At 43.8% G+C, this 21,068-nt stretch overlaps 1 protein-coding gene across 2 annotated transcripts in view; it reads right to left on the reverse strand.

The window, feature by feature from the left end:
• NPR3 (natriuretic peptide receptor 3) overlaps positions 1-21,068 on the reverse strand; it is a 94,688-nt gene that overhangs the window by 41,314 nt on the left and 32,306 nt on the right. The window lies entirely within an intron of this gene.

Raw genomic sequence — 21,068 nt, forward strand, 5'->3', positions numbered from 1 at the left:
TTGCTCACTCCTCCTGTAGATGGCCCTCAGCTACCATGTGCTATTATGAAGACTGTTATCATCTTATGTAGCAGAGGGGCTTAAAGTGTTTTCTGGTACTCAAAAATAATGTGGGGCAGGAAATTATGTGAAATATAGAGATAAGTAATACTCACTTTTATTCTTTTTTTTACTCCATTTTCTACCCCTGAAAGTTTTTTTTCTAGTCTTGGAAAACCCTTTTAAGCTTCTTTAGAACCAGGGCCCAAGTGAGATTGCTACTTCTGCATCACCTATAGCTAGCCCCTTGGGAGCTCAATGGTGGAATAATAGGTCACCAAAGATCTCTATGGTTGTTGAATTGTGAAGCTATACAGCACTGATCTATAATACGTCCACGTGAATCAGCATAAAAGGTCTTTTCCTTGTAAATATTTTGGGGCAAATTGATAATATGTTTCGATTTTTCCATTCTAATGAGCAGAAGGAGGAAGGAAGATAAAAAGTAACTTTGCTTCTCCTTTATAACTCAGCTTCCTAATCACCACAAGCTGTTCCTTTGTGCTCCTTCTGGTCGGTCCTGCCTGATCACACAATGATAATCACTACTAGTAGAGTCTAAATTAGAGCCAGAGCTTTTTCCAGTAATTACACGCAGCCCCGCTCATATGCCCTTAATGAATATCTTTTCACATTAAATGTGCGAGAACAACGCTATTGTTTATTCACGTTTCAAAAGCCCCAAGATTACCTGACGCTTGACGTAAAATGCAATAATGCAGAACATCAGGCTGAAAGCCTGCATACATAAAAGTGCATTGTACACTATATAAGAGAGGACTCTTCACTTCTGGAGGACCATGTAGCTTTAAAGGGAATATCTAGGTTAAGAAAAACATGACTGCTTTCTTCTATGCAAATAAGGAGGATGAAACAATACCTCTGCAGCGCCACCTATTGGATGGCAGCATTCCTTTAAACCAATGTACGACTCTTTAAACAAGTCTTTAAAACAATGTTTGGGAATAGGAAACCAAGCCAGAAAACCAGACATAGACAGCTGTTTCGGGGCATTTGCCCCTCAGGTTTCTGGCTTGGCTGGTGAGAGGCCTGTGACATGGGTCTGGAGGGGTGTTTTCTCCTCTTAAGGAGAGCATCCAGAAGGTGCGTGGAGACACCTATCCCCAATCATTGTTTTAAAGACTTATTTAAAATTTTGTTTATTGACTTGAAGAAATGCTGCCATCCAATAGGTGGCACTGCAGAGGTATTGTTCTATCTTCCTTATTTGCATATATTACCCAGAGGAGCATGCATGGCCTTATAAGTCTCCTCACTCACCTCCTAGGTGTCTCCACACCCCTTCTAGGTGCTCTCCTTTGGGAGAGATGACACTCCTCCCGACCCACTGCTTTCTTCTAAAAACAGCAACATTCCTCTCCAAACGACAGGTGTGGTATTGTAGTTCAGCCCCATTCACTTCTATGGAACTGAGTTGCAGTACCAGACACAACCGATGGACAGGTACGGTGCTCTTTTTGAAAGAAAGCAGTCAGGTTTTTACATTTCTAGAAGTCCCCTCTAACCAGAGCATGCTACAATGTCTGTCCTCGTCATGTACTTTTCCTAATTTGAGTGCCCTTTAGGGAAACGGAAGGTATACCACATGGGGTTGATGTGCAATGCCAAACACAGCCTGTGGATATGAGTGGCGCTATGGCTGGGAGAAAAAAAATTATATATATATATATATATATATATATATATATATATATACATACACACACACACACAGATCTCTTATGACCTCAAGTGATCCCTTTCAGCCGGTAGACCTATACAATTTAGCAAATGTAGAGGAAGATGATCTTTGATGTAAACAAGAACACATGGCAGAACATGTGACGTGGCGCAGTAGTCGTGCCCATTAGTAAGGAAATTACTAGGGCACTTGAAAGTCATGCCTGGTGTTAACATTTTCCCTCCTGCTGCCCAGCACACGTGGGTCACTGAATCATACTTAAACTTTTGTAATTTGGTTTTGCCGGCTAGAATAATTTTAATCACTACAGAGAGTTACCATGGCGCCGCTTTCTCTCGCCTGCTTGTGGTCTGCCTTTGTACTTTCCAACACAATTAGTGAAGTACTCTAACTAATGAATGGGCCTATTCATGGGGACAAATTATTCTTCGGCTGAGTGGAAAAATACTCAATTCTGTTGCAGATGAAGGAAGCACAAAAGCTGCCACTTATTCATCCCGCCTCGGTGAACGAAGGTTAGTAACACGGTAATGGTTGCTACATAGGTCACCATGACTGAACTAATTTTCTTTACTTTAGTAGAAGTCATAAAAACTGAATGTTTTTGTAAAAAAAAAAAAAGTGTCATATTCAGTGGTAAATTGACCATACAGACATCAGGGCAGTTTCCCATAGTCTGAGTCAGGCGCATTAGAGTTTATATATAGGGTCTTCAACACTAAAGTATATAATAGCTATGGTGGCTGCTAACGGCCCATGACCTATACCACCTGGAAGCCCAGACCGTTCTGTCCACACTTCCCCATTTCAAAGCATGCTTCCTAAAACTCACAACTCAGATAATGTGGCTCTATTGGTTGCTGAAAATGACCATTATGAAGTCATGACAAAGGCCTCCATACAGAGTGTTTAGTCATCTAAACTCGCTGATAATGGTGGGGCCAGATGACTATCTAATGTGTATGGCGGTGGCTCAACTTTCCACCAACAGATTATGTTGGGAAAAGAAGGATCAGGGATGTTTAATTTCAAATGTCCAATCTTTTTTCTCTCCGGGAGATAAGCCAATGTCAGAACTGTCTGGCTACGACTTACCTCCCTGTGCCAAAGCGAATGTTCATGTGTGGGAGAGTTGGGGGAAATAGCTGTCAGCCAGATAGTTGTTGAAGGCATACGGTCACCATATTGCTTACTCCTATTCAGTAGATACTGCTTACCTCTAGAGACCTCCTTAATAAAAAGACAAATAGGAGCCCGTAATTTATTACTCCAATGGTGACCCCTAAAGAGAAGCAATAAAAAAAGGAACACGTGGCCCCCAATTATTGCATTTTAGCAATTAATCTTGCATGGCAGAGAAAGGCCCCAAAATAAAAGTAAGATTGGGCCCTCAATTGCTGTTATGGCCACCAATCTGTCACTACAAATGAAAGCTCATACTTAAAATCCCAGTCTTCTGGATCCTTGATTTGTCACCTCGAAGGAGAACTCCATAGTGAAGTACCAAGAAGAACACCAATTATTGTGTGCGCCCCCATTTTATTTATCCAATGGTTACCCTACAGTAAAAGAAAATGGATTTTCCAATTGGTGGATGATCCATTAGTCTCTTAGTGAGCCCCATAGTAGCAGTAAAATGGAGCCCCCAAATGTTTTGATTGGGTCACCAATCTTTGACTAGTTTTCCCACTTCAATAACCCCCACCCCATCCCCAAAGGAGGGCTCAGATGTAAAAGTAGAATGGGCTCTCAGTTGTTGTATGGCCAATGATCTGCCACTCCAATACTCCACCCAATTCGAGTCCTCTTCTTAGACAGAAGGGGGCTCCTTCCTTCCCAGGTTTGTATTGGATCAGCACAATTATTTTGGAACCAGAAGAAGAAGCCTGGCACTATAATAGCCCTACAGCACAGAGCATATGTCATACAGACAAGTGCAAGAGTCTCCCTTACAGAGGGGCATGATGGAGATGACAGATTTGGGATAATGAGGACAGTTTGTACGGAGATGACTGCACTTAGTAAATAGATGATTGATGCCATTCCCCTGCTGAGGATTTGTAAAAAGTGGGTGAAGATCTGTCAGCGAGGAATGAAAAGACGACATTATACAGATCATTTTCTCTACAAAGTGATTTCTAAACGTTCAACTAAGAGATTTCCATATTGTAAGAAATGCATGAAAACTGCAGCAGGTTGGGCCAAGTCTCTGTCATGCAGACTGGCAGCGAGGAATATAACAAAACTACAGTGTAACCGAGCGCTGCTTAATGTCCCTGACATAATGAGAACAATCACATGGAACAGGAATTAATGGGAAATTCTGGCGAAAACCAGACTTTCCCATCATAAGGTCTATTTCAGACGTCCCGAGAAGCAGTCACTGTAGGCACCAGGAACCCTGCCGATCCTCCACCTTCTTGGGAGTCCGTTGTAGTCGTGTACTGACAATCCACAAGGGTACAAAATGGCCATCAGTCCTGCAGTGCTGGTTGTGTGTCTTATCAGGGACTAAAGAGGTCCTAATAGTTACAGTCCCCCATAGACCCAAGTGTCTGAAGGGTACGATAATGACAAGCTGGGGAGCCCTGGTACAAATTTTAGAAAACCAATTTCCAAATCACTTCATAAGGGTCTCTTCACATGTAGTACAAATGTATAAATCCGCAGCATTTCCGATAAGTCAAAATCCACAACATTGTTGCAGATTTTAACTCAAAAATCGCATGTTGTGTAATAGGAAAATAATGAAAAATCACACGAAACTTGCATGTACATGTGAGCTTCATGCAAGATTCGTGTGATTTTTTTTTTTTTTACATTTTCAGTGATATTGATATTTTCCATCTCCCTGCATGACAGAGGAAAAACGTCTATACAAATGCGTTAATACAGCGCACGAGTTCTGTGCGTCCTGCAATTCCCATCCTTGCAAAGTAGCCCTTACACCTGCGATTCCTGCTGTGGGTGCTGCGCGTTTTTCTTGCCAATTGCATTGCATCTCTGCAGCATGCGATTTTCACATGAATGAGAATCATATTTAAATTGGAAAAAAAAATAGAAAAAAAACCCACAAAAAAACGCATCACACTTGCATTAAAAATCACATGTATACGCAAGTGTAATGCAATTTTTTTACCTTTTGCCGCCATAAGTAATTATGGGGGATTCTGAAACACAACCGCCCAAAAATAGGACATGCAGCAATTTTTCAATCTTGGATCATCGGTCAGAGAGAACAATCGCTCCTGTGAATGAAGACACTGAAAGATATCACACCTAAAACCTGCCCGTGTGAATACACCGTAAGTGTCCCTTTAAGAACATTCGCCTTCTCTGCGCCAATGAATAAGAAAGCAGTGACTGGAAGTGCATCACACACCGCTAAACCTAAGACAAACTGGCTTGTATGTCATGTGGTTTGCTTTGCTAACCTCACATAATAATCGTTTATGCTACTTTTTGCTTTGCGTAATGACTTTGTTTCAATTAGCGTTTCTGCTTCCCACGCCCAGCACCTCTTGCTGCATACACATAACGACGCGTCCGCCTCTCACAAGAATAAGCTTTTTTTTTTTTCCTTGTCAGAAATTCCGAAAGATGAAGGCGTTATTATGCTTTTCATTTCGTTTGGTTTTTGTGGTTTCTCGGGCGATCCCTGGTGGCCGTTTTAATTCATTCCCGGTATCCTGCATTTCAGGCATGCTATCCGAGGAATGGAACTTACTGGGATGACACAGAGCGGGATTTAATGGAGCTGGACGTGCAGAATGAAAACACGTTAAATAAACTTTGGTCTATGGGGTGGGTCTGTTTAAGTAAGAGGCAATGAAACTGTAAACGGGTCTGATTAATTAGCATACTTGAAATGAGGTCATAGCTCGTTACTATTAAAATGAGCCCCTGTATACGAGTATTAAAGGGCCAACTATAACCAAAGTTACAAAACGTTATAAAAGTGAGGGAGGGTAAGGATAAACTACTAATACCATTCACACATATGTATGTAAAAGGTCTCTGGAGGATCTCAGCACAGGCGATACAGATGTAGCAGAGCTGAATTTGTCATTGAAGTTCATGGTTCACTTTTGACAATACTTTTTTCTTAAAAGAGTTTGTAGACAAAGGCCCTATTACAAGGCCCGATCCTTAGTTGGTCTGAATGATATTATAGACAGTAGGCACTGGTTCTGCTGCTCACACCAGCGGAGGATGCGCAGTACGCAGTACAAATGATTAGTGTGATTGTTCGTTCCGAAAAAGTACATTAGTTGGCTATTCAAATAGGACAAATGTGCTGCCAATGTACAGCCATTTTTAGTGGCATCTGCTGCCAAGGCAAATCGGATCATAGGGTGCATCAGATGAGGTCTAGGGGCGCATGATGAGATCATTGCTCTTCCTCTTCACAAATCACTAGTCAGACCAAACATGAGTATTGTATACAGTTTTGGGCACCGGTACTCAGGAGGACATATCATAGTTTGAGTGGGTAAAAGGCGGGTAACTAAAGTAATAAATGGAATGCGCAGAGCTAAACTCCCCCCCTCTAAATAACCACAATAAAACGCATATGTGAATAAAGCCTTATGCCTCCTGCCCACGAGCAATTCTTCATTGTGTTATCCGCGGCGATAATCTTTATGCAGGTAACGCATGAAACGCTTCCCATAGGATAACTATGTAAAGCGCAGCCCAATGTACACGAGCGGAAATCCGCTGCGATTTTCCGCTCACATATAAAAAATGCGGCACGCCACGATTTTCCGTGATCAACCTATCATAATGATAGGTTCATCGCGGAAAATCGCAGTGACTTTAGTGTTCTCCCACGGTGGATATCCGCTTGCCCGTGGACCGAAAAACGCAACGCCTATGGACAGGCGGCCTTACAATAAGGAAAATTTAATTTGCTTCTATCTCATTGTGTTTTTCAAATCAACATTGATGGGGTGCGGGTGGCATTAGGCTGAACTAGATGTATATGTGTCGTTTTTCAGTCTAACATACTGTGTTAGGGCTTATTTACACGAGTGTATATCAACCGGCGTTTTCACGGCCGGCCGATATAGGCTTCCAGCAGTTCCCCCCTTCCCTCCCCCTCACCAGCTCTCTGCGTCTCTCTTCCACTCCGGCATTGGCAATGGGAGTGGGCAGGATGTGGCAGAGCTAAGCTCCGCTCTGTCCTGCCCACTTTTATTGCTGGCTAAGGACAAGGGGCGGGGAGGGGGCGGTAGCTTAGCTCTGCCCCCATCCCGCACACTCCCATTGCAAACCGTTCTGATGGGAGGAGAGAGGCAGAGAACCGGTGAGTGGGAGGGAAGGGGGTTGGGGGTGGGAGACTGCTTAGATAAAAGCGTATATCGTCAGGCCGTGAAAACGCCGGCCAATATAAGCTTGTGTAAAAAAGCCCTTACTATGTTGATCAGTTTTTTGTGCTAGTTGAAGTCCAAGTGATTAGCTGTAAACTGTAGAGGAACCTGGTAGCAAGTGTTCAATTCTCCGGCAGCACCCCAACTGGTGAAATTGAGTATTGCACATTTTTATTGAAATTATGAGCTGTTCTTGTAATCCACGGAAATGCCAGGTCCTCCAGAGTGAAAATCCCTCTTGGTGGGCACTCTCCACTCTGGCTAATTTTCAAGGGTCCTAAATGTGAATTCAACACATTGAATTCAGTATAGAGAAAGTAGACCTCACATTTTGCTGAACCTTTCTTTTAGGGCTTATTTACATGAGCGTATATCGCCCAGCGTTCTCACGGCCGGCCGATATACACTTCCATCTGAGCAGTCCCCCTCACCAGTTCTCTGCCTTTCTTCTCCCCTCTGAGCGGTTTGCAATGCGAGTAGGTGAGATGGGGCGAAGCTAAGCTACCGCCCCCTCCCCGCCCCTTGTCTGTAGCCAACAATGGGAGTGGGCAGGACAGAGCGGAGCTTAGCTCCGCCCCCATCCCGCCTACTCCCATTGCAAACACCGGAGTGGAGGAGAGAGGCAGAGAGGCAGAGAGGCAGAGAGGCAGAGAGGCAGAGAGGCGGTGAGGCGGTGAGAGGGAGGGAAGGGGGGGAACTGCTCAGATGGAAGCATATATCGGCTGGCCGTGATAACACTGAGTGATATACATAAGCCCTTAGTACGATCTCTAGAAACTTCCTCCACAAATAGGATCTAACATCTTGGGACAAGTATTTTCTAAAGAAAACTGCTGCAATTTTCTAATTCTGCATTTTCCACATCACTCTGCTTGCTGTGACTGAATGGAGGTGTTCTTAGTTATGAGAAGTATAAAGTTTCTACAGATTTTCAATCTCCAGATATAAACAAGGTCTTGTTAGCATCACGTTCGCTTTTGTGCTGCCAGTTTGCTACAAAGTATCAGTCTGCAGTCCAGGATATATAGCGCACAAAGAATTATCTAGACCCGATACAATTGTAACAAACCCTCAGGTGTGAGAAGTATTAGGTCTGTAGATGTTTTCAGCCTCTGAATGTAAATAGAAGTCTTGAAAACGGCGAGAAATTGAAAAGGAGTTGTCCAATGTGAACTAGTGATGGCCATAGAATAGGCCTTCACTAGTAGATTGGTGGGGGTCTTCCACCTGGGACCAGCTCTTCGTTGGCTTATGTGCTCATATATTGAGGCCATTTCTGCAGGAAGCACACAGCTCCGTTCTTACTGTAGTCTTGCTGGGTATTCCCTTCAATAAGAACTTTGCCTGTAATACCAAGCCTGACCACTGCAGTGGGAACAGAGACATCTGCTGAGCCTGTGTTCTTGTGCACTAATTTCTGCAGGAAGCAAACAGCTGATCAGTAGGGGTTCAAGGTGGCAGACCCTTGCAGATTACTATTGATAGCCTATATTAATGATCGGCCATCAACAATTTACAACTGGATAACCTCTTTAATAGGGGGTCTTCCAAGACTGACTTTTATACCATCTTCATAAAAATCTAAAAGATCCATGGCGATCTCACCACCGAGACCCCACTGGTCCTGAGAACAGGGGTCCCTTGTCCCTTTCTCTTCTACACTGCATTCCCCGCAGGGAGAAGGAGATTAAATGGAACGACGGTTGAACAGGCACAGGGCTGCTCCATTCATTTCAATAGGGCTGACGAAAATTGTCATGTACAAGTGCTCAGCCATTTCCAGCAGTCCCATTGAAAATGAGGGAATGGCACTATGCATACGTTACCGCAATTCCATTCAGTCTTCTCAGCACAGTGAGGGGTGCAATGAGCACACAGTAAGAAGGGGAGGGGGTATGGGACTCCTGTTCTCAGGAGCGGTGGGGTTCTCAGCAGTGAGACCCCACTAATCAAACTTCTATCGCTTATCCTGTGGATAGGTGATAAATTCAATCTTGGTACAAGACCTTTAAGCTTTATCTATATAAACCGACATAAGCCCTTTGAAGGGACTGCCCTGCACCATCAGATGGGCTGTAGGAAGATTAGCATATGAATTTCTCATGGCTTTCTTTCCTCATTATCATTCCAATATGCAAAGGAAGCATCAGAACATTCCTCCCCCTCTCTGGAAGACCGATCACTTCCATACATCACACTGACAGTGCATTGATTCCGATGAGAAATATGTAATACTTCAATTTACCTGTGGGGGCACTGCAAGGAAACACTACACTTGCTGCTAGATTCCTGTCCAGATTACAGCCGATCTGGGATCCCAGCAGCGGGACACTTTATGATTAGCTTATTATTGGGGGGATACTTTATCAAAAATTGGGCTTGAGAACCCCTTTAACTGCGGCCTGACCTTGCATTCTTACATTAGTACTTACACATATGAAGAGATATAGCTTCCATGTTTTGCAAGTTGTAAAAGGGTTAACTAGGGACAAAATAGTCCGGGTGGCCTTCAAAATACAAATGGCCATATATCCCAGACAGAAAACTATTCCATTTCAGATTGCTGATCAAGAAATGAAAACAGCATTTAGGGAATTCTCGTCATGCCAAGAACAGAGGTGGCATTAACGAGTAAGTAACCCGAGTTCAATCTGTGCCGAGGAAAGTCTCTATGAAGGAAGTGTTGGGAATTATTTTATAGAACGGGGCTGAATCTGGAGGTCACTACTGAAACACTGGGAGATTTAGCACGCTATCTGGAATTATTTATACATAAAGGAATGTTGTTTGGAGGCCGAAGCTCAACGTCGCGTTCCTTGTGCCGCCTGATGCAACGCCTCCTATGTTCACTATATTCCTATGAGAAAAGGACTTTTGAGGACAAACTACGGGCGGAATCCGCTGTAGGGTCTTTAATCAGATGTAATGTACGGGGCTCAGCTTAGATGTAGCAGAGCTGAAATGCTAACAGCATGCCTGTGCAATGTGAGAAGTCAAGAGTAGTTATGCAATTGGCTGCAGACCTATGTAAAACGTATATATTGGGATATTGTTGCCAATGACAAACTCAGCTCTTCTACATTTATCTAATCTTAACCTAAGCAAAATAGAGTTCATTAAAGCAATCCAAATACACTTGGAAACACAATATATTGCTCACTGGATCAGAGAAAGCATGTAACGTACCTCCCGACTTATGAACACTGTAGTGGCCATGCTGTTTTTTTGCAAAGCCACGCCCTTCGTATCCCACAATAGTGCTCTTCAGTGACCCCCTCACAGCAAAAGTGTACCCAGTAGTAACAGTAACCACCATATTGGACCTCCAGTCACCCAACAAGCATTAAACTCACTTGTAGTCCCATTTCAGCAGTGGCGCTGCTGCTGTAATCAGTGCAACCTCTGACGTCTCCGCGGGCGTCTGCGTGCAGGAATGCAGACACTGGGAGGAAGGTCAGGAGTCGCACTGATCACAGCAGTGGTGGCAGCTGCTGCAAGACCAGGACTACAAGCAAGGTAAATGCTTTTTGGGGAAAGGGAGCAAGAGGCCGGATATGCCTGCCACTGTCCGGGACCGCAGGGCAGCGTCCCAAACCCAGGACTGTCACACAGGTGGATTTACAAGGGCAAGCATGAGATCAATCTGAGAAACGTTTACTGATATCGCCATTGCAAACATGCAATTTTCCCTGTGCATGCAATACACTTTGTGAGAAAACCACATCGCAGTACATGCGATTTTTGTGCACGTGAGCACTAAAATAGCACACATTGAACTAACTTAATTGCCCATTGCAATGAATGGGAGAACTGGTTGCGTTTTCTTAGTGTCGAAAACAGGTCTAAGGGCTTATTCACATGGGCAATTTTCATGACTCCGTATTTTCAATTGACTGCACATGGACAGCGCACGGACCCACTACAGTCAGCTGTGTAGATAATTTTTTGGGTCCGATTTCTTGGATGCCAGCCACCCATTCAAGTCAATAAGTGCAAGGAAAAAATAAATAAAAAAAAAAAGGGCGCACGCACGGATGGCATCTATAGGCAGAGTTTTTTCACGGACCCATCTGTTCGGTCCGGCACGAGCGGCATTCTGGCTCCGCCCCCTTCTACGCGTCATCGTGTAGCTCCGCCCCGCCACGTGCGCCGATTCCAGCCTCCTGATTGGCTGGAATCGGCACACGTGACAGGGGTGGAGCTACGCGATTACACTTAGATGGGAGAAGACCCTTCTGCGCAAGCGCGTCTAATTGGTAGATTAGACGCTGAAGTTAGACGGAGCCATGGAGACGGGGACGCCAGCGCAGGGAAGGTAAGTGAATAACTTCTGTATGGCTCATATTTAATGCACGATGTATATTACAAAGTGCATTAATATGGCCATACAGAAGTGCTGAACCCCACTTGCTGCCGCGACACAACCCCTTTAACCATTTATGAACAATTTATGAACGAGCTGTGAAGCTAAACAGGGAGCAACCTATCTTGGGTGCAATATGGAAGCCAGCGTACACGGCTTCAGGGTATTTACAGGCTTGGGCGCGGTCTTAAGGTCCTTTTAGACGAGACGATGCTTGTTTGAACGAGGATGTCATCATAACTTGTTCGTTCTCGTGCGGCGTGTTCAGACAGGCAGATACGTCGTTGAACAAAAAGCGAGTGATTGTCGTTCAGTCGTTGGCTCATGTTTAGGCCAAACGATTATCGTCCACTTTTGCTCGTTTGAGAGATAATTGTTCCGTCTAAAAGCACCCTTAGGCCTCATTCACATGAGCATATGCAATTTCATGCTGGCCGCGTGAAAGAAGAATCGCCACAATCGAGCTTAATTAGCATTTTCTCATCCATTCACATGGGCGTTTCTCGGGGAAAAATACGCAGCAGCGTGGAAATAGCTGCCATAGCTTAAATAGCGGCAGCTGTCTGAATGCCGGACGCAGGTAAACTCCCATCCCCTCGCTTTTTTTATTTCAGCTCCCATAGGAGTCTATGGGAGTTTACAGCATTTTTTGGCAAAAGATAGGTCAAGACATATCTTTTCACGCAGCAAGAAAAACGCTACCAAAAATGGTCGCCAATTTCTCGTTTTAATGGCAGCTACTCATATATAGGGCCTTGCGTGGCACAGAGTGTTAAGGCAGCAGAAATGTAGTCTTAGGCTCATGACCTGAAGGTTGTGGGTTCAGTCCCTGTGTGGTTCTGGTAGCCGGGTCAAGGTTGACCCAGCCCTCCATCCCACCAAGGTCGGCATCCAGCTTGCTGGGGCTAAAAGATGACTGGGGAGGGTAATGGCAAACCACCCCACAAAAACAGTGTGCCAAGAAAACACTAGCAGTCAGTCATGACTCGATGCTTGCACCAGGCGCCCTTACCCTACTCCATATATAGGGATCTGAGCAGGACTCAATAGGGTTATTTTAGAAAAAATCTCCCATCTCTTAGTTTGTATCAAATATGTTTCAGATGTTCTATTCAGTGGTAATTCCTTTTTGTGACTTTATGATTTAAATAGTGGTTGCTCCATAGTGTAATCTTCCCTGGTACAACACAAGTTTACTATCATTGTTACCCCCATAAACATCAGAGGGTCGTTGAGCTCTGCCATTATTGGCAGTTTCAGATAACTAAACTCTACTGTGTATTAGGGACTTTTACACTTAGCCCAATGTCCATGAGCAGATCGGGTTCCGCATGTGGGAGCCCGCGGCAGAATCTGACCCTGCCCGTGGCAGCGGACACTGCGTACCGTCCGGGTCTTCTACTTTCTTCACTGTGGATGTGTATGGAAGTGCACGGCCCAAAGTCAATTGCGGACGGGTCGCAGATCGGACAGCTACCATTGACTTCAATGGAAGCCATCCGTGCGGGAACCACACTAAAATGGAGCATGCTGTGATTTGATTTCGGGCCAGAAGGTCCGCAAAACAAATCCGCATGCTTTAATTCATGTGCGGACTCCCATACTTCCCTATGGGTGGCTTGATTTGCGGACCTTCTGCGCAGGTGACCCACGCAGATTCCGCAAATCAGATCCACCCGTGGACACTGGGCCTTTCTGCACATTTACAGTGGTCCTGCTGACCCTTTAAGTGCACCTAAGAGGAAAAAGTGCTACTTTAGAGCCCTCATATAGCCACCTTTATCTTTGTGACCCTTGAGGTTGCACAGGGGCAGGGCCACAAGCTTGTGGAAGACGGGGACTCCAGGAGAATGTAGGCTGAGTGTGATTGCCCCTCTTAGGTTCGTCTGGCCGGATGATCTTCCTTTGTGCAGCAGAGTCTTGTGGAGCAGCATGAATCCTCCTCCCAGCTCCATCTCCTCCTGACTGATGTTCTGAGGCACTACTGTCAGCCCTAGGTGTCCTGCAACACAATTACTTATTTCTGCTACTGTATTTGTGTTATGAGCTTGGTTCTGGTATTGCATCCAAGTAATGATCTTGGTCTGTGCTACATTTATGTACTTAACTTGGTTCTAGAGCTGTATTTAGGGACTGAGTTTGGTTCTAGAGCTGTATTTAGGGACTGAGCTTGGTTCTGGAATAGTATGCAACTATCTTGCTGCTATCTGTACAAGCAGAATTCAGGCAGACCATCTATCAGTAATACATAAAGGAGTTTTGGGGTTTTTCTTTTTTTAAATGAAGGGGAGGGGGGTGTCAAAACAATTCTACCATTTAACCCAAGGCCAGCAATGCCCCGATGTCACAGGCGATGGAGGTTCTTGCTGAGTGACCTGGTTTCCTTATGTCGCCATTATATTTCATTACTAGTGTACTGTATAGGATGCAGTGTCAGTATTTAGAGCGCGCACGCACGCACACACACACGCACGTACGCACGCACGCACACCTTTTCCCGTCCCTGGATCTGCCTCTGCAGTCGTGATTTTAGCATACAATGGATGGACACGGCTCTCAGTCTGCACTGTGTAACTAAAAGCATTTCTGACAAATTACACACATGCAAACCACAATTGAAAGGGACAATAATCTGTTTATTTTCCTTTGATGCTTCGCTCAGCTGCGCTTTCAACTGATCACATCGGACGGTGTCAGAAGCATTCTCTCATCTTCTGAACATACTGCTGGTTGTTGTCATTTCTTATTTGTGGCGGTACGGTTACTTCTTCTGAACTATTACATGCTGGGCAGTACAATGCAAAAAAATGATGCTCAGTGTAGTCAGATCTAAGAACAGGGTTCTGTTTGAAATGCATAGGCATTTTTACAGCAACATGCCAAAAGTCATGGTACAGTAACTAATATCATGTAGGACCCCTCTAGCGCACCATAAGGCAGCAACTTGATGTTGCATTGATTCCAAAAGTGGACAGAAGACATCTGGAGGGATATTGGACCATGTAGGCTGGATAGTACCGCAGCCCTGTTGTATTTGTAGGTGCAGGCTCTTCGAACTAATTACGGACAACTGGGAGTGATGGAACAGTGTATTATCCCGCTAGAAAATCCCATCATTGTTCGTCCATGAAGGGCTACAAATGGTCACCAAGTAGTGAAAAGTAGTAGGCATCGATCAATGTGTTTAGGCGGACCAGTGCATGCCACCCATGCCCTGTGAACACTTGTTCATGATCACTGGCCCATGGAAAAGGGCCTTTAGAGATTCAATTTAGAGACCATAAAACATGCACACCTTGTCACTGGACTAATCAAGTATTTACTGTTTACTATGCTTTTAGTAATGTGTCTGTGCTCCCTTATCCTGTTCTGGTATTAGTTTCAAGTGCATATTAATCACATCATGTTTGTGTCTCCTATGTGATCATGTGTATATGTTTTTATATAAATGAGTCTTTAGATTTGTTCCATTATGCCTGAGGAAGAACCCTGCGTAGGTTCAAAAGCTCGCTATAATATCATGTCTTTTTGTTAGCCATTAAAAGGTATCATATCTACAAGATTACTTGGTTTCTCTCAATGAGAACAATCACACTTTGTATAGCACCATTCACCTCCAGGTACTGAAATTCAGGTTCATGGGGCTGATTTGCAATACCTATGCATCAACCGGACAACTGTGGTGCTTCGCAAGGACAAAATTCAGAAGGAGTCTCTTTATTCTAGTAATCAATGGGAATGACTGAGGCCAGACCCCATGGATCTAAACATCTTAGCTTATTGCTAGGATATGCTATAACTTGCCAGGACCAGAATATTCCTTTTAAAAAGGTTTTACAGGACATAAAAAAGTTAAAAGGGCATAAATGAAATAAAATTGAATACCCACCTATTCCGGCAGCTACCATTCCCACAATGTGGCCCCGGTGCTGGCCGAACTGAACCTAGATGAACGTGCCGTTCATTGTGCTACATAACTGCTCAGCCACTCCCAGGCTTCAGCATAATTCTGCCATGGCCTCTGAATCCTGCGAGTAGATGAGCGGTTACTTGTACAATGAACACCATGTGGTGGGAACCAGTGCTGCCAGGATAGAGTATTCAATTTTTCTCTTTTTTAAGGTCATTGAACTTTTTTTTTCTTTAGAGTCCCAGAAACCGCTGATAGATGGAACGCAAAACCAACGAGAGAAGAAAAAAAATGGTAGATCATAAGTCTATAAAGCGAGCATCTAAAGAGGCATCTGTGCCCAGTACTGGGACTAGAGTACAGCTAGATGAACATATGACCATGCTGAATCATCTGCAGAACCTGCACATCCACCATAGTCACATGCTTTGTGTGTGTATGATCTAAGCAGTTATTTTTTGTCCAAGCTTAACCCTCACACTTTAAGGATTTCATCCAAGTTTATCATATACCTGAGAAGACATCTATACTGGGCAAATTCACACAAAGACCATGTAGTTTTGAGTGTTACAGACAGATTGACTTAAGCCTTGGTGCAGGAATAAACCACTACATTATAGTCACTGTCCGTGGTGCTGACACTTGGAGGAATTCAGTATATCATGGATGGGTCTGTAGTGTACTGGACTACACAGAGGTGCCAGGTGTATGACTGACTTACAATCTTTATATGAGGAATTCATAGACTCCTTGCTAAAATCATGTGACTGGAATAGGCATTTTCTGGGCCATGAAAAAGTTGGAGAGTGGGCCATATAGATATACACACTTGGCTATGAGCAGAAAAGTGCCTTAGTTGTGAATTCTGGACTAGACGATCATCTACATCAGGAGTGCACAACTCCAATCTTCAAGGCAAGCAACAGATCAGGTTTTCTCGATTGCCTCGGTATTGTACAGGTGATGCAGTTAATGTCACTTTCCCAGATATTTTCACAGGTGTTTTTACTATAGGATATTCTGAAAACATGACCTGTTGCGGCCCTTGAGGACTGGAGTTGTGCAACCCTGATCTACATTCACAAGTATTGATGGCCAAACCACGGAAGGTGAATATATAAAAATATAAGCCATTCTACAAGCAGACAGATATAGTACACAGTGACACATCTAAAGAAGGCAGCCCAGGACCTGGTGCCTGAGGGGACCCAAACATCTCCCAACAGTACCAATGTATAGCACATGATAATTGAGGGTACATAGATTAAAGAATTTCTAGGAGATGACCAATCTCCTCTTGGAGATTCAAGCTCAGCTCTGCTTCTGTAGCACATTCATGCCTAATGACTTGTCTCCTCCAGGAGATTCAAGCTATGCTCTGCCATTAACAGGTCTCCACCACAAGATTCAAGCTCTGGCTTTGCCCATTGACTAATCACCTCCAGGTCATTCAAGCTCTGCTCAATGGTCAATTTCCTACAAGAGATTCCAGCTCTGCCTCTGTTCAATAAGTAGTCTCAAAGACATCCAAGCTCTGTCCAATAACCATCTCCTCCAGGTTTCAAACTATGCTAGAACTGACTGGACAGTTCTTCCATGACCTTCAAGCTCTGCTTCTGCCCAATGAATAGTTTTTAGGAGATCCAAATTAGGTCTCTGCCCAATGAGTAGTTTTCTCCAATAGATTTAAGCTCTGCCTCATCCCAATAAGCAATCTCCAACCAGACATTTACTCTCTTCCAAATGGCCATTCTCCTCTTGGAGATTCAAGCTCAGCCCTGCCTCTTTCTAATTACCAGTTTCCTCTACTACATTCAGGCTATGGCTATGGCTTTTCCCAATGACTAGGCTCCTCCACAAGATTCAAGCTCTGGCTCCACCCAATAGACATTCTCCTCCAGGACATTCAAGCTTTGCCTCAGCCCATTGATGAGTTTCCTCCAGTAGATTCAAGCTTTATCCAATAACCAGTATTTTCCATTTAAAATCTGCCTTAGCCCAATGCCAAGTCTTCACCAAGATGTTCAACTTCTGTCTAAGCCCAATGGCTAGCCTCTTCTAGGAGATTCAAGCTATAGCTCTACCCCCACAGCCAATCTCCTCCAGGAGATTCGAGCTCTGTCTCAGCCCAAAGCACTTCCTTTTATCACAACAACACTGACTCAAATAATGGTCACCTACACAGGAAATCAAGTAGTTTCCTCAGTATTTCACAACTTAGACTTTTTGCATGCAATGGATTTAGGCAGTAAACAGCTTCCAACATTTACAAAAATAGCTGGATTTATATTCAGAATCCGAGCCGGATTTACAAATACAAGAACAGGAAAGTATAATGACCTGTTTTATTGCGTTTTCATGCTAATGAATGTTGTAGCGTGAAGGTCATGTTTATACTGATATGATACTAGATATAAGCAATGGATTGTCTAGGATATACAGAGAGTCAACAGGAAAGCCAACATGGACCTCCCAGTCTTCTCCAGGCGATGGTCAGCAGTGTTGTCATAGTCTTTTTACTTCATAAAACGTCCCTTTTTAGACTGTTTGGGAAGAAGTCGTCAGATATTTATGAGTTTTGAGGGGAATATAAATAGGTCTCTTACTGTGCGGCTTACTTTCTGATGAGAAATGCAAAGTGTGCCTAATAAAGTCTGTGCAAAGTCAAACCACTTACATTTTTAATGGTTTTTCAATGGAGCAAATATTTTTCTTTGAAACTAGATTACACTGGATGGCTGCCCATGTTTGTCTTTCAATACAACAATATGCAAACCTAGATAGCGTTCTTTCCATAGAAGAGTCAGGGACAAATTGTCTATTTTGAGGCCCTACCAGAGAACTTGATAGACTGTTATCAGGAGCCAACAGCAGGCTCGGAGGATTTCCATGAACATCTTTATCTGAATGTCCTTTTATTCTTAAGAATAAAAAAAACTTCAGAATCTAGCAAAAAACAACAAGCCGATGAATAAGGAACCAGTGGTCACAGGGATAGGATACAGAGGAGATCATCCTCACCCCACTTTTTAAAGTTTCCCCAAAAAGAATAGTTTGCAAAGATTTTTGAGCACTTGAGTTTCTCTTCTACAGAGTTATTAAAATTCTGTGTGGTTTTTAAAGGGGCGCTCCAGTCGCAGGGCAAAATTCTGTCCAGGGATCAAAGAGGGTTGTTTATATTACCCGCTAGGGATATTATGCTACCTGACAACCCCACAGCCGATCTGTCCTAGCAGTCACATCATTCACTAACTCAAGGATTCTTATCCCTTGACCACCTACTCTAGACCATCAGGGATGCTGACCTTACACCCTTACTGCCATAAACCTCCAGCAATGTTGGCATTAACCCTTCTGCTCTAGACAACCAGGAATTTTAACATAAACTTCTCCTAGTCCTAAAGCACCTACTGTACATTGATGAGGGGCAAGAACCCTGGAACAGCTGTCTGCACATGGATATTCTGGTTTGGCTTACATCCATAGTCACATTGCAAAACCTTTTAACAGGAAAGATATTAACTAAATAGGGTAGCTACCTTCCAATAGGTGGCATTGTGCATAGCCAGCCTTAGCTATGTGGGACCCGTACAGTCACACGGGGTGCTGGGCACCAGCTTGTGGGATGTAGGCTGGGGACAGTTGCTCCCCTTAGGTTTGCCCGACTGGATGATCTTTCTCCATGCAGCAGCATCTTATGGATCTACATGAATAATCCTACTCCTGGCTCTGTCTCCTCCCCTCTGATGTTCCAATGTGCTCCTTTAGAGCCCATTGGCACACCCACATCATACTTGCTTATTTCTGGTACTGTATTTATGTACTGAGCTTGGTTCTGGTACAGTATTTATTCACTGGGCTGATCTGGTGTGAGTATACTGCTAGTCTGTGATTTTCTGCACAAGCAGAATACAGACTGCTTATCGGTTCAATAGATTTTTTTTTCCTTGTGAAGTCAAAAACAAAAACAAAATCTGCACAGGGTGCCATATAACCGAAGCCGGCACTGTGGAGGATTATTGGCCTTCTGTGCCATTGTCCTGCAGATTAGTTGGTTCAGGGCTCTATTTTCTGTCTACAGAAGTCTTCCGACTATTCAATTAACACAGTATATTGGCATTGTTAGATTACTGATGCACTACATCTGCTTTCTGATTGCCAAGTGCTGTTCATGTGATCAGTGCTAACCGATCAGTGAGCAGCACAAGGTGCCTCAGACTACTGATGCCCTGTGTGCATTAGGTAGTTGGAAGATTGCAGCATACATCTTGTACAGACAAAATGGGAACTGGCAGATGGGAGGCCTGGCATGTAATATAACCCTGGCCCTCCGGACAGAATGTTGTCCTGAAAATGAAGGTTGCGTTAAAGTTCGGCAGACATTTTTATTGATACTTTCTCCTCTTTACTTTTTAATGTCTCTATTGAAAAATATCCTAAAATCCAAACCACTGACTAAGCCTCATAATCTGACACTTCCAGTTCTGTAGAGAAAACGTCTCAGCCATCAATACATCCAGGATTACAGTAAAAGGTGATGTCTATATATAGAGAACACAGGATCTATGATTCATAGTAGCTGATGTCACAGCTCGCCTCCTCTCCCTCCCTGCACAGGCCACAGAGCATGACCACAATACTCTTTCATGGAAGACAACTCCAGACTATGGGTACCTGTAGCCATGTATCTACTGTACAGCAAATCTCTAAACTATTGTCCACAGAGTAAAGCAACAGCTTGGGCAAGATGATCACGTCCATAATGATGCACAGGGGGAAAAAAAGTTATTAAAAGAAAAACAGATATGAAATAGAAGCAAATACTGAAATTTTATAGGGAAAAACAAGTCATATACTCCCTTTAAGTAATGATGGGAGACGCAGCGTGTCAATTTTTCCCCCGTTTCCGCGGCGGCCCCTCTCCTCTCTATGGGGACAGATGGTCGCAATGGAATGCAGACGGCGAAGCTGCTCCTAAATGCTGGGCGAAAGGCCGTGGGTTTTGAAGCTGCATTTCTCCCGCGGAAATCTTGCAGTATTTCCATGCGGTCATTCTGCAAGATTTCGGTCCCGTGTGATCCTTTCGGTCGCTTGTACATCTTCTGGTGGTTTTTTATGACAATGTATCAATGCAGAGAAAAACATGTAGCAATTCCGAGTTCAAACTGTCCTGCTGTGAGGACTGATCTCTGCAGGGTTTCTTCACACATTGCAGATTTGCTGCATATTTTTTGCAAAAAACAACCAAAACCCTGCAGTAATTTACACACCAAGTTATTTTATTCGTATTGTGTAAAGGGTTTCTTAAAAGCCTATCCACAATGCTGTGGATTTTCCAGAACTAATTCCACAGCATTTCCAACCCGTGCGCACAAACCTAAATGTGCATAAACAGCAAATGTCCCCATTCATTACCAAAAAAAGGAAATGAAAAACATTTGGCTTCAGTCCTGTGTAAAAACACATCAGGATATCAGCATGAGGCCTCTCACAAGGGCGACAGATGCGTTCCTGCGATTTCCGTGCAATATCGCTGCATTTTCTCAAGGCGATATTGTGATTTAGTAGTGCGACTTTGTAGCCCTTTTTTTGTGGGGGGGGGGGGGGTTGAAATATAAGCCCTACAGCGAAAATAAGCCCTAGCTGCATTTTAAAAAAAGCCAAAAAACAATACATTACCTA

This window comes from Eleutherodactylus coqui, chromosome 5 (genome assembly GCF_035609145.1).
Source record: "Eleutherodactylus coqui strain aEleCoq1 chromosome 5, aEleCoq1.hap1, whole genome shotgun sequence".
Lineage (NCBI taxonomy): Eukaryota > Metazoa > Chordata > Amphibia > Anura > Eleutherodactylidae > Eleutherodactylus > Eleutherodactylus coqui.